Consider the following 10,699-nt stretch of genomic DNA (forward strand, 5'->3'; position numbering starts at 1 on the left):
GCCCTAGTGGGAGGTGGAGATGGATTTGAACCTGTCTTCTCTTATTCCAAAGCCCAGAACGGCCAGGGATCATGGAACACAACTCCTGACTAGACTTTCCTAGCAGGGTCATCATAACAGAGCTTCCCTCAAGCAAGGGAGGTCTTGGCTGGGTGTAGTTGTGCAACCCGGGCCTGATTGTCCCAAGAGCCACAAACCTTCTGTGATGAACCGGGTACATCATCTTTGTGGAGATTCGTGGAAATCCTGCGTTAATGTCACTGTTGACAATTTAACGTATTTATGCTTTAGGCTGTATTTCTTCATGCAGTAGTCAAATCATTTAAAAAGGCTTTTAAGTAGGCCTGTTTATTAGTTATGCTTCATCTGACTGATAAAATCTGTTGGACTGGCTTGAACTAAAAATGTATTTATTATTAAAACATTACTGAAATATAACAAATTTCCTGGTTTCTTGGGTTTACGTGAAATCTCATGGTGTTGATACATTATCCACTCTGATATTTAAATATTTAATTAGGCTCAAAATAAATCATTTTTTCTCTCTTTGTAACTCTTGCTTTGTCATGAAGTTTGTTTGGCTTAATGGCTGGTTAGATATCCCCATAGCAAACTCTTTTATAACTCCATATTTTTTTTTTCCCGAAGAAGACAGAAGTTATAAATATGCATGGAGCAGGAGGCTGTGGGGAAAAAGCAATTTGCAGCTCTTGGTAAATTTGGACGAACCACGCACAGCATCAGAGAATGAAGAAATGTTGTCGTGTGTGCAAATGAGTATGGTTGTTTATTGGAAAATCAGCACTGGGGGTAAAAGTCCAATGGATTGATAAAAAATTCCATATTAATCACTAGGTGAATGGCTTCTTTTGGTTGGATCACTTGACCCAGAATGATAATGGCATACTCTGTGGTGAGGTACTGCAGAACTATATGTACACACACCCACCTATTTAAGCTTTCAATAAATACAACCATTTTAAACCATTTCAGTAAAATAAATAAAAAAATATTGCACTTCTATTGGTCTGTTTTGCCTCTTGAACTAGCTTGGAGTGTTGCTCATGACAGAAGTCACAACAGTTAATTAGTTGCTACTCCAAGCTCCTTAGGCTTCAATATTTCCTGCTCTTCAAGCCTCAGCACCTTTTTTGCAACGATAATGGTATTCTTCATTAGCATTGCCACTGTCATGGGACCAACACCCCTGGGACTGGAGTGATGCCACTGGCTTTCTTTCTGACTCCTTCAAAATCCACATCTCCAACCAACTTGGGGTTAACAGTTATGGGATCCTGAAGTCTATTTATTCCCATATTGGTGACTACTGCTCCCTCCTTTTAAATACATTTTTATTTTATTTAAATTCAATTAACATATGACATATTATTAGTTTCAGAGATAGAGTTCAGTGACTCATCAATCTTCTGTAACACCCAGTGCTCATTACATCACGTGCCCTCCTTAATGCCCATCACCCAGTTGCCCCATCCCCCCACTTACATCACGTGCCCTCCTTAATGCCCATCACCCAGTTGCCCCATCCTCCCACCCTCTCCCCTCCAGCAGCCCTCAGGCTGTTTCCTATGGTTAAGAGTCTCTTATGGTTTATCTCCCTCTCTGATTTCGTCTTGTTTTATTTTTCCCTCCCTTCCCCTATGTTCCTCTGTTTTGTCTCTTAAATTCCACATATGAGGGGTGCCTGGGTGGCTCAGTTGGTTAAGTGACTGCCTTTGGCTCAGGTCATGATCCTGGAGTCCCAGGATCGAGTCCCGCATCAGGCTCCCTGCTCAGCAGGGTGTCTGCATCTCCCTCTGACCCTCCTCCCCTTCATGTGCTCTTTCTCTCTCTCTCATTCTCTCTCTCTCAAATAAATAAACTCTTTTTTAAAAAAAATTCCACATATGAGTGAAATCATATAATTGTCTTTCTCTGATTGACTTATTTTGCTTAGCATAATACTCTCTAGTTCTATCCACATCCTTGCAAATGGCAAGATTGCATTTTTTTGATGGCTGAGTAATATTCCATTGGAGGTATATACCACATCTTTTTTATCCATTCATCTGTCAATAGGCATCTGGGTTCTTTCCATAGTTGTGGACATTGTTGCTATAACCATTGGAGTGCAGGTGCTCCTTCAGATCACTACATTTGTATCTTTGGGGTAAATACCCAGTAGTGCAATTGATGGGTCGTAGGGTAGCTCTATTTTCAACTTTTTGTGGAACCTCCATAGTGTTTTCTGGGGTAGCTACACCAGCTTGCATTCCCACCAACAGAGTAAGAGGGTTCCCCTTTCTCCATATCCTCGCCAACATTTGTTGTTTCCTGACTTGTTAATTTTAGCCATTCTGACTGGTGTGAGGTGGTATCTCATTGTGGTTCCTATTTGTATTTCCCTGATGCCACGTGATGTTGTGCTGCTCCCTCCTTGATCATAGCTGCTGTGATCAGATTTGGACTGCCGGTAGCAGAGACCACTCTATCTGCAAGAACCGTATGTTTCTTCAGTTGCTCTTTGGGAGTGTACGGATGAGACACGGTAACCATGGCATCGCCTCCAGGGCGTTCACGTGCCCCATCTGTGTGTAGTAGCTGTGCAACGGGCATGCCAACATTTTTGACCTTCCAGCCACAACCACATTCTTCCCTGGGATTGGAATGCCAGTTTGCTTAATTATTTCCTAGACACTCCATGAGATTATTGGTAACATCGAATACTGTCCCAACACATTTGCCCCACACGAATGACATGAAAGCCATCAACATCCTTGTCTGGAGAAACAGCATTATAGATCTCTTCCTCGTCAGTGTGCTCTGGAAGAGGCAGCTGAACAAGGAGGCCACCTGTGTTACCATTATTTAGTTTATTGATTCAATTCAACAGTTCTTCCCCTGAAACTGAAGCCAGTTTCACAATGGTGCGACGATTCCCACGTCTGCAGCTGCCCTGGTTTTGTTGAGGACGGAGGGGTGACTTGCAGGACTCTCACCAACCAGAACCACACTCCCAACCACCTTGCAGCTTGTGGCCCAATGTCACCCATTCTTCCACCTCCTGCCACACTTCCTGCTTGATCTATGGGCAAATTTCCTTCCAGAAATGACAACAGCTTCATTTTGAACTACCGAGAGGCGGAAAAGGCGATGGCGGAGGCCGCAGCTCTTTGCGGGCCGGGAGGGCAGCGAGGGGGCAGCCGGTGGCCGATGTGGACGCGGGGAGGACGCAGCTGCCCTCACCCGTGCCGGTGTCCGCCCGGCAAGTCTAGTCTTCAGTCAACTATTTTAATATTAAAGTAATTATTATGTGGCTGTTCTCCAAATGTAGTGATTCTAAGCTTAATAATTCCATTCAACCAGCTAATTTTTAAATTAAAGCAGCAGTATCCCAACTGTTTTAATTACATCCCTCATGAATGAAAAAATGTATCTGCATGCTCTCCCAATCCGTATGGATTTATTTATAAATTATATACCCATGCCAGGATATCAATATGTTATCTACATTAGAAAGGATGCATAAAACGGCAATTTAAAAAGATGACATACAGATAAAAATGAGTGGTTTTTTTCTTACTTTACTCATTACTAGAACAATATCACTCAGTTATGATGATGACTGTTTTAAGCTGCTTCCTTTTAAAAATGCCTTGCTAATCTAATCCTGATGGCTTCATGCTCCCCGTAGCTATAATACAACAAGCACAGCACAAACTCAAGGCACGGCTAATAATTAACAAGAGGGGAGGTAAATCCATATTTTAGGTAGTCTTTCTATTAAGCTTAAGTCTGGAGGTTGATGTTTGGTCGGATAGATCAGAACCTTGCTTTACCTCATAACGTGGCTGATCAAAAAGCTCGCCCGTCTGAGGGATCAGAGAGGTGGGCGCAGGTTGTGCCATTTCCTTTTTGTTTACTTATGCTTATTATTTGGGGGGATTTGTCTTTAATCCTCTCCATTTTGTGAAAGGTAGTTTAGTTGAAACCAGATGCTCCATGCCATACATCCACCGAGACACATCTGAATTCCAACATGTGGCCACTGGGTGAAAGTGAACAGCAACAACAAAAAATGTGTCATCTCCTTGCTTAGGGAACTTTCCCCATCACCATACCTAGAGAACCACGGAGGGGGGTGGGCTTGTGTCCCAGGCAGGTCACACCTGGCAAGCTGACCAAGCAGGTGAGGGGCCTGTATCAATGAAAATATTTAAGTAGTAGTAAAACTCGACTCATTTCATGGTTACATATAAATGTAGATCTAAGTGCACCCCGTCTTACAGGGCCCCTACCGTGCATAGACTCCAGGCAGAAAGATATTCGCTACTAACTCACCCTGGAAAGTTCACCGGGAACCATTGCTGCTTATAAATGGACATCCCAGAAAGCTGCTTCTCAGGCGTCAGGTGCTTCCAACATAACTTCACAAGTTTGCCTTACCTATACATCGTCTGTACTCTTAATATTGATACGATATTGACGTATTTTTTTAAGTTAAATTTATTTAAAAAAGAAACATTGTGTCGCTGGCATGAATGGAAAAATTCGTCTCACTTCCCTCTCTCGTTTCACAAACCCCCGTCCTTCTGACCACAGTCTGCACCTCGCAGCTGCGAGCCCCCTCGTGCTCCTTGCCCGCCTCCCTGCAATAGCCAGCATTCCGTGCGGCCCGGCGAGACCCCGGATGGGAAAGCGCATCGCCCTGCACCTGCGGACGGGCTTCTCCGCAATCAGCGCCCAGAGGGTGGGGAGGGTGAGTGTGCTGGCAGGCTTGTGCCTTCACAGATCAACTTGTAGACCGTATTTGAGGAAGCACCTCTTTTTTTTTGTTTACTTCTAGGAAATACAGAACCAAATATAAGACTCAAATGTAGTCGTGATATTGTCCTTATGGCTTGGGTATTTGGGCTAGTGTCCCTTATCACTCCTAACCCTGGGTTTTGATTTCCGACCATCAGTTGTGTTTTTCTCAGGTCGTATTCATTGTTTGGATTTATGGTTCGCTGGCATTTTTGTGACTGCATTCTTATACCCAGCCACTGCAAAGCTTTGTGGAATGGAGCAGAAGTACATAAGATATCTCACACGACATTCCCTGCCCCCAGATGTCATTACTGGCTTCATCTCTCATGAGGATGTAAGTCTGTGTATCTTATGGAGGACAGCACTAAGGACGCGTTGGATGTCTTATTATATCTGCTTCATGACATTTCACAATCTACTGTATAAATTCTACACAGAGACCGACTCGCTTATTACTCAAAACAAACCTGTGTAAAGGGCACACCAAAAGAACGTGGTAGAATGTGGTACAAGTGTTAGATGGCCAGTTCTCCCAAGAGACCGTTTTCTCTCTCTGTCTCTAGCTCACTTTCTTTCCCTCCCTCTCTCCCTTCCTCACTCTTTTCTCTTATCCCTCCTATTTCCCTCCTTTCCCTCCTCTCCCCTTCTTCCCTCCTCTCTTCCCCTGTTTCTCCTTCATCCTCCCCCTCCCCCACCACCATAAGAACAATCCTGGGCTAGCCTGCTGGAGGTTGAGATAAATCTCCTGAAACAGAACCAATTTGTCACAGCAGAAAGCCATCTTAGAATTGCCAGTGGACCCCAGCTGAGCTCGGTTGAGCCTCTCCCAGAACCACCTAGCCATAGATTTGTGAGAAATCATAAGTGGTGGTTGTTTTTAGCCACTAAGTTCTGGGGTGGTTTGCTGTGTGGCGATAGCTAACCGATCTAGAGACACAGAGGTTGAGGTTCCGTGACAGCTTGTTGGTGGCAGAGCTAGGAGAAGAATCAGGCTACTTCTTATCCCTGGTCTAGGAGTTTGTCTATCATAGCATAATTCTGACTCCATCCACCCGCCTGCCCCTCGAGGAGCTGAGCTTTTGTCCTTGGAAGAGTGACCACTGGTGTATTCTGCCCCTCACAGAGTCAATGGCAGCCACATGGATGCCCGGATGACATCCTTATGCAAAGAAGTTCTGTTTAGATTTTGTAGAACAAATCTCTGTTTTGGAAGACATATCGAACAATCGTTGGTTGTTCTGGCATCTCCATCTGCACGTTTTTTACATAAAAATCTCAAACCAAATCAAATTAGCTCTACTTGATTTTCCATCTTAACATGTAGTGGTAAAATAAAACACGCACATTATCATCTGGAGGTCACGGAATACATCAATTCCCCATGTTGTGACTCTGAAATGCCTTTAGGGAACGTTGGGAGGTGGCTCTCCCTCCCACTGCACCTTGGCTGGCTGCCTCATTTCTGGCTGTGGTACAAAATGCCAGCCTACGGCTGATGCTCGGCTTGATTTCTAAGACCAGGCTCATTGGCATGCTTTGTAAAATCTCCTATCAGCATAGTAAGAAAGGTCACTTAACAATGAGACAGTCAATATGTTTCCACCCCATGAATGAAAAGTTTGGGGTAAAAAGAAGTAAAAATAGTGCCAGGAATAAATTATCAGCTTATCAACATGTTTATTAAATGCATCATACTTGGAGCACCAGATGTGAGAAAGGCAAAGGCTAAATGCCAGCAGCAGGGTTGCTAAGTAAATTATTTGGCTTGTTGCTGGTAATGAGAGGTTGTACTTGGTGGGAGTTGCCATGAAATTATATGTTTCTGCTGTTTTGTTCCTCAATGAACCGTGATCAACTCTAGGAACTGTTTGGATTAAGTTTTCCCTTTGGTGTTGATAGAAAAGAAAATTCTCTCTAAAAGAAAACCTTTATAAATTCCAATTTTTTTTCTGAATTCACAATTTCCTTATGTCTTCATTTTGGGGTGTTGGTGACAGAGCAATACATGAATTCAACTGATTAATAAATGTATCAAATGTAATCTTACGATTACCTCCAAGTCTCCCTTTTCCCCTTATACCTTGAAAAGAAACTGCTGTTGACTTGAGTTATGCTCAAGACTTAGAATGGGCAGAAAGAAAGAAGGTCCTAGAAAGATGAGACTTTTGTTAGCATTTTCAAGTCATATTTCTGCTGGAGAAATGGGCAAATCTTACAATAAAGCTGCTGATTTGATTAGGAAGACTACTAATTACACACTGTAGCAACACCCTCATGCACAATCTCCTATTCATAGATCTGGCATTTTCCCCATTTCTTGTTTAGAAAAACATTTTCTGGCTTAGTTGAGAAGAACAAGTCATTAGAAGCTCCAGTAAACAATTCTGTGTGGGGTGTCCATTTGAGCAAGCAGCTGTCCTTTGAAAATTGCCCTTTATTGTTTGAAGCTCCCAATTTTGCCGTCAGGAGGTCGTATAAAATCAATTAAGTCAGAGGATCTCTGGGTAATCGGTTCCAAGAACTGTTGCCCCAGCTGCGATTATTTGCCAACTGTGGCAGCTTACGCCCTGTTCTTGTGTCACTGGCGCCCACGCATTAGCCTTCACCTTCTGGCAGGAGTGTGGTCCCGCCCCCCTGAGCTTGTCTCCTTCGCCACCCTTGCTGGGTGGGCGGTTGGGCGCAGGCTGCCATGTCCCTGGTTCTTCCCCGGGCTGCACTCTCCAGAGATACCAGGAGGATGCCCTGCTGGGTTAACAGGTTGTGGCTTTCACTTCCTCCTCACTGGCAGGTAGGAAGCTGGAAGGAAGGACGGCAAATTGCTGTGTTGCTATGGCAACCAGAGCTGCTCCTCAGAAAAGCTGTTGAAGAGAAAAAGCTTCTCTAGTCTTCTGATTATCCTTCTGTATTTTCCCCCTTTCTTCTCCCCTTATTAGGCACCTCAAGCAATCATTTCTCCTAATAACTCTGTACACCTCCCCCTTAAGGAAATCACTCACACCGAGGCTTAAGCAACTGACAAGCGTTCATCCTTTAATTTAAGGTAAAAATTCTTAAACCAAAAGAAGAAACTTTCATAATATCAAATATTCTGATTTTATGCATCATTTGACTGGGTGAAGAAGTATTTTTGATGTAGAGGGTAGAGACTTCATTCATTCGTTTATTCATTCACCAAGCACGTATTAAATACTCGCCAATAAGTACCAGGTGAAATGCTAAGCCCTGAGGATTCAGAGACAAAGAAGACATTGTTTCTATCTCAGTCTGATGGAAAGGCAGTTATGAAAATAAATAGTCACAATAAGGTAGCGCTGGTGCCTGATAAAAGCCCATCTGGCCCTGTGGGGCCTCAGGGATGGGTGAGTCATTCTGCTGGGAAGGGTGTGAGCGTCAGGAAAGGCTCAGGACACAGGCGAGTTGCGAGGCAGGCACAGGTGTGTGATATGCACCCCTTACATGCTCTCCTGAGTTCATTCTCTCAGTTTCATTTACTGGCTAGGGGGTTGAGACCGTAGAAAGCCCAGGCAGTCTTTGTGAGATAAAGTGTAAATATGATTCAAAGAAAGCTGGGGCTGTGTCACTTGTGAGTGTTTGGAAGCCACGTGGAGATGGTAGTGACGGAAGCCAGGAGGGTGGAGGCTGGCAATGAGGGGAACCATTGGGGACCCTCACAGGGGAAAGTCCAGGCTAGAATATTCAACTGGACCTGGGCAGGGGGGCAGAGTGGGGACAACCGGAGGCTAGTGTGGGAGGCGTAGTTGGTGTGAGGTGATCAAGCCCATGGGGTATGGGAGCCTGAGATTGGTGGGGACACCCCTGAGAAAAGATCCATCTGACCATTATGAAGGCCAGGGTGTAGAGGCATGGTTAACAGCCGGGCTCGGGAATTCAACAGATGTGGTTCGTCTCCGCTCTACTACCACTAGCTGGAGCCTTTGAACACATAGGAATCTTTCTGGGCCTGTCTTCTCAGCTGTACAGTGGGGAATAGAGATCTGTTATGGGTTGCATTGTGTCCTCCTTCCCAATTCACATGTTGAAGTCCTACCTGCCTCCTGGCATTGTGTTTGGAGATAGGGTCTCCAGAATGTGACTCTATTTGGAGACAGAATCTTTTAAAGTTTAAATGAGCTCATTAGGGTGGGCCCTCGTACAATATGACCGGTGTCCTTATATGAATTTGGACACAGACACAGACAGAGGGAAGATAATGTGAGGACCCAGGGAGAAGATGGCCATCTACAGCCAAGGAGAGAGGCCTGGAGCAGCCCCTTCCCTCACAGCCCTTGGTAGGACACCTTGATCTGGGACTTCTAAGCTCCAGAACTGTGAGAAAATAAATCTCTCTTGTTAAGTACCACCCAGTCTGTGGTGCTTTAACAAATACGTAGAGTTGTTGAGAGGATTAAATAATTTATATAATATAGCAAAGCACCTGATAATATTCAGTATGTGGTAGCTGTTATTATCAATAACAATGAAATTGGTCTACTTTAAACAAAAATAAATCCTAACTCACTTGCATTACTGGACTGATAAGGCTATCAAGATTACTTGTGTCTCTGCTTAACTGAGTGTCAGAGGGTCCTTTTTTTCCATTCTGATGTTTAAATCTTTTAAATATGCCTCATCCATCCTTATACTGATTAAAATTAAAGCTTTTTTTTTTTTTTTACTTACAGGCCCGAGTGCCTCTATTCAATTGCAAGAGATTGAAATTGAACATGTCCTGCTTATAGAAAAGTTTTGTTTTGTTTTGTTTTGTTTTTAATAAGTCAGTCAAGTTGTCAATGTTTTCTAATGACTTGCTTCTTTTTTTTTTTTCACAACGGAGTGCTGAAAATTCCAGTTAACTTTAAGGTTCTAGGCAATTGAATAAATCCAGTGTGTCAACATTCTTTGCTTTCCTTGGGCGCATTCTGCAAAACACAGTCTTACATAACTGCTCTACATTGTGAGGACTCAAACTTGTGTCTGGAACTTTAATTATAATAAAAAAACATATGCAAATTACTATCATTGTCTCTATTTATTTTGGACCAGCTGCTTCTAAACAATTAACAAACAAATCATGTAAGTGTAATTAGGAGAAATACCAGGCTCAGAGCAGAAAACAGAAAAAACTGAATTCTGTTTATAATCTTCCAGGTTATGCTTCTCCGTTGCATTTATAAGAGCTGGTACCAAACAGTGAATTTCACTTTATCATTGCCCTGATCTGACATTTCTACTTATCTTCTAAGAGTGAAATTTATTTAGTTTCTTTCTCTCCCTTGAGAAGAAGGTTATAAACCACAGAACAAATTATTTTTATTGGTTCTTATCTACCCAAGAAAAGTCTGTGCCCAGAATTTCAAGGAAAGAAGAATGGGGAAGGAAGATTATGGGAAGATGTAACTCAGACTCTCAGGAGGAGGGAACACAGGACCTTTCATGGGTAGGGTGGATTAAAATGCCACTTCTCCCAACAGGATGCGAAGCCTAGTACACCACTCCTTGAATCTGGGCTGTACTTTGCAACTAGCTTTGGCAAATTGAACAGTGTGATTTCCAAGCAAGGCCTCAAGAGTACTTACAACTTCTGCTCTCATTTTCCTGCATCATTGTCCTGAGATTGCCATGTAAAGAAGTTTGCTTGAGTCACCCGGAAAACGACAGAGCACATGAAAAGAGACCCAGCTGACAGTCAGCACCAACTGCCAGACATATGAGGGAGGCCATCTTAGACTATCCAGCTCCAGTCCCAGGCAAGTCCAGGAGAAGAATAATCTAGCTGAGTCTAGCCCATATTGCTGTCCTACCAGATTGAGAGTCAGTAAAAGGAATGTGGTTTTAAGTCACTAAGTTTTGGGTTATTTGTTACACAGCAATAAATATCTGATACAAAACACAT

General features: G+C 43.3%; 1 long non-coding RNA gene and 1 pseudogene across 3 annotated transcripts; one reads left to right on the forward strand and one right to left on the reverse strand.

Annotated features, from left to right (window-relative positions):
- Positions 1 to 1,083: 1,083 nt before the first annotated feature.
- LOC112832208 (bifunctional methylenetetrahydrofolate dehydrogenase/cyclohydrolase, mitochondrial pseudogene) lies at positions 1,084 to 6,339 on the reverse strand (annotated as a pseudogene).
- Positions 6,340 to 7,435: 1,096 nt separating this feature from the next.
- Positions 7,436 to 9,800, forward strand: LOC112832131 (uncharacterized). Of its 3 annotated transcripts, none has more exons than XR_003210326.2 (4): positions 7,436 to 7,594; positions 7,740 to 7,846; positions 8,997 to 9,095; positions 9,489 to 9,800. It is a non-coding gene; the product is annotated as an uncharacterized lncRNA (long non-coding RNA). The 3 variants fall into 3 exon arrangements; XR_012375050.1 differs by having other exon boundaries at positions 9,641 to 9,800; XR_012375051.1 differs by lacking the exon at positions 8,997 to 9,095.
- Positions 9,801 to 10,699: the final 899 nt, after the last annotated feature.

This window comes from Callorhinus ursinus, unplaced genomic scaffold, assembly GCF_003265705.2.
Source record: "Callorhinus ursinus isolate GAN/ISIS: 27379988/994484 unplaced genomic scaffold, GSC_fseal_2.0 scaffold44, whole genome shotgun sequence".
Classification (NCBI taxonomy): domain Eukaryota; kingdom Metazoa; phylum Chordata; class Mammalia; order Carnivora; family Otariidae; genus Callorhinus; species Callorhinus ursinus.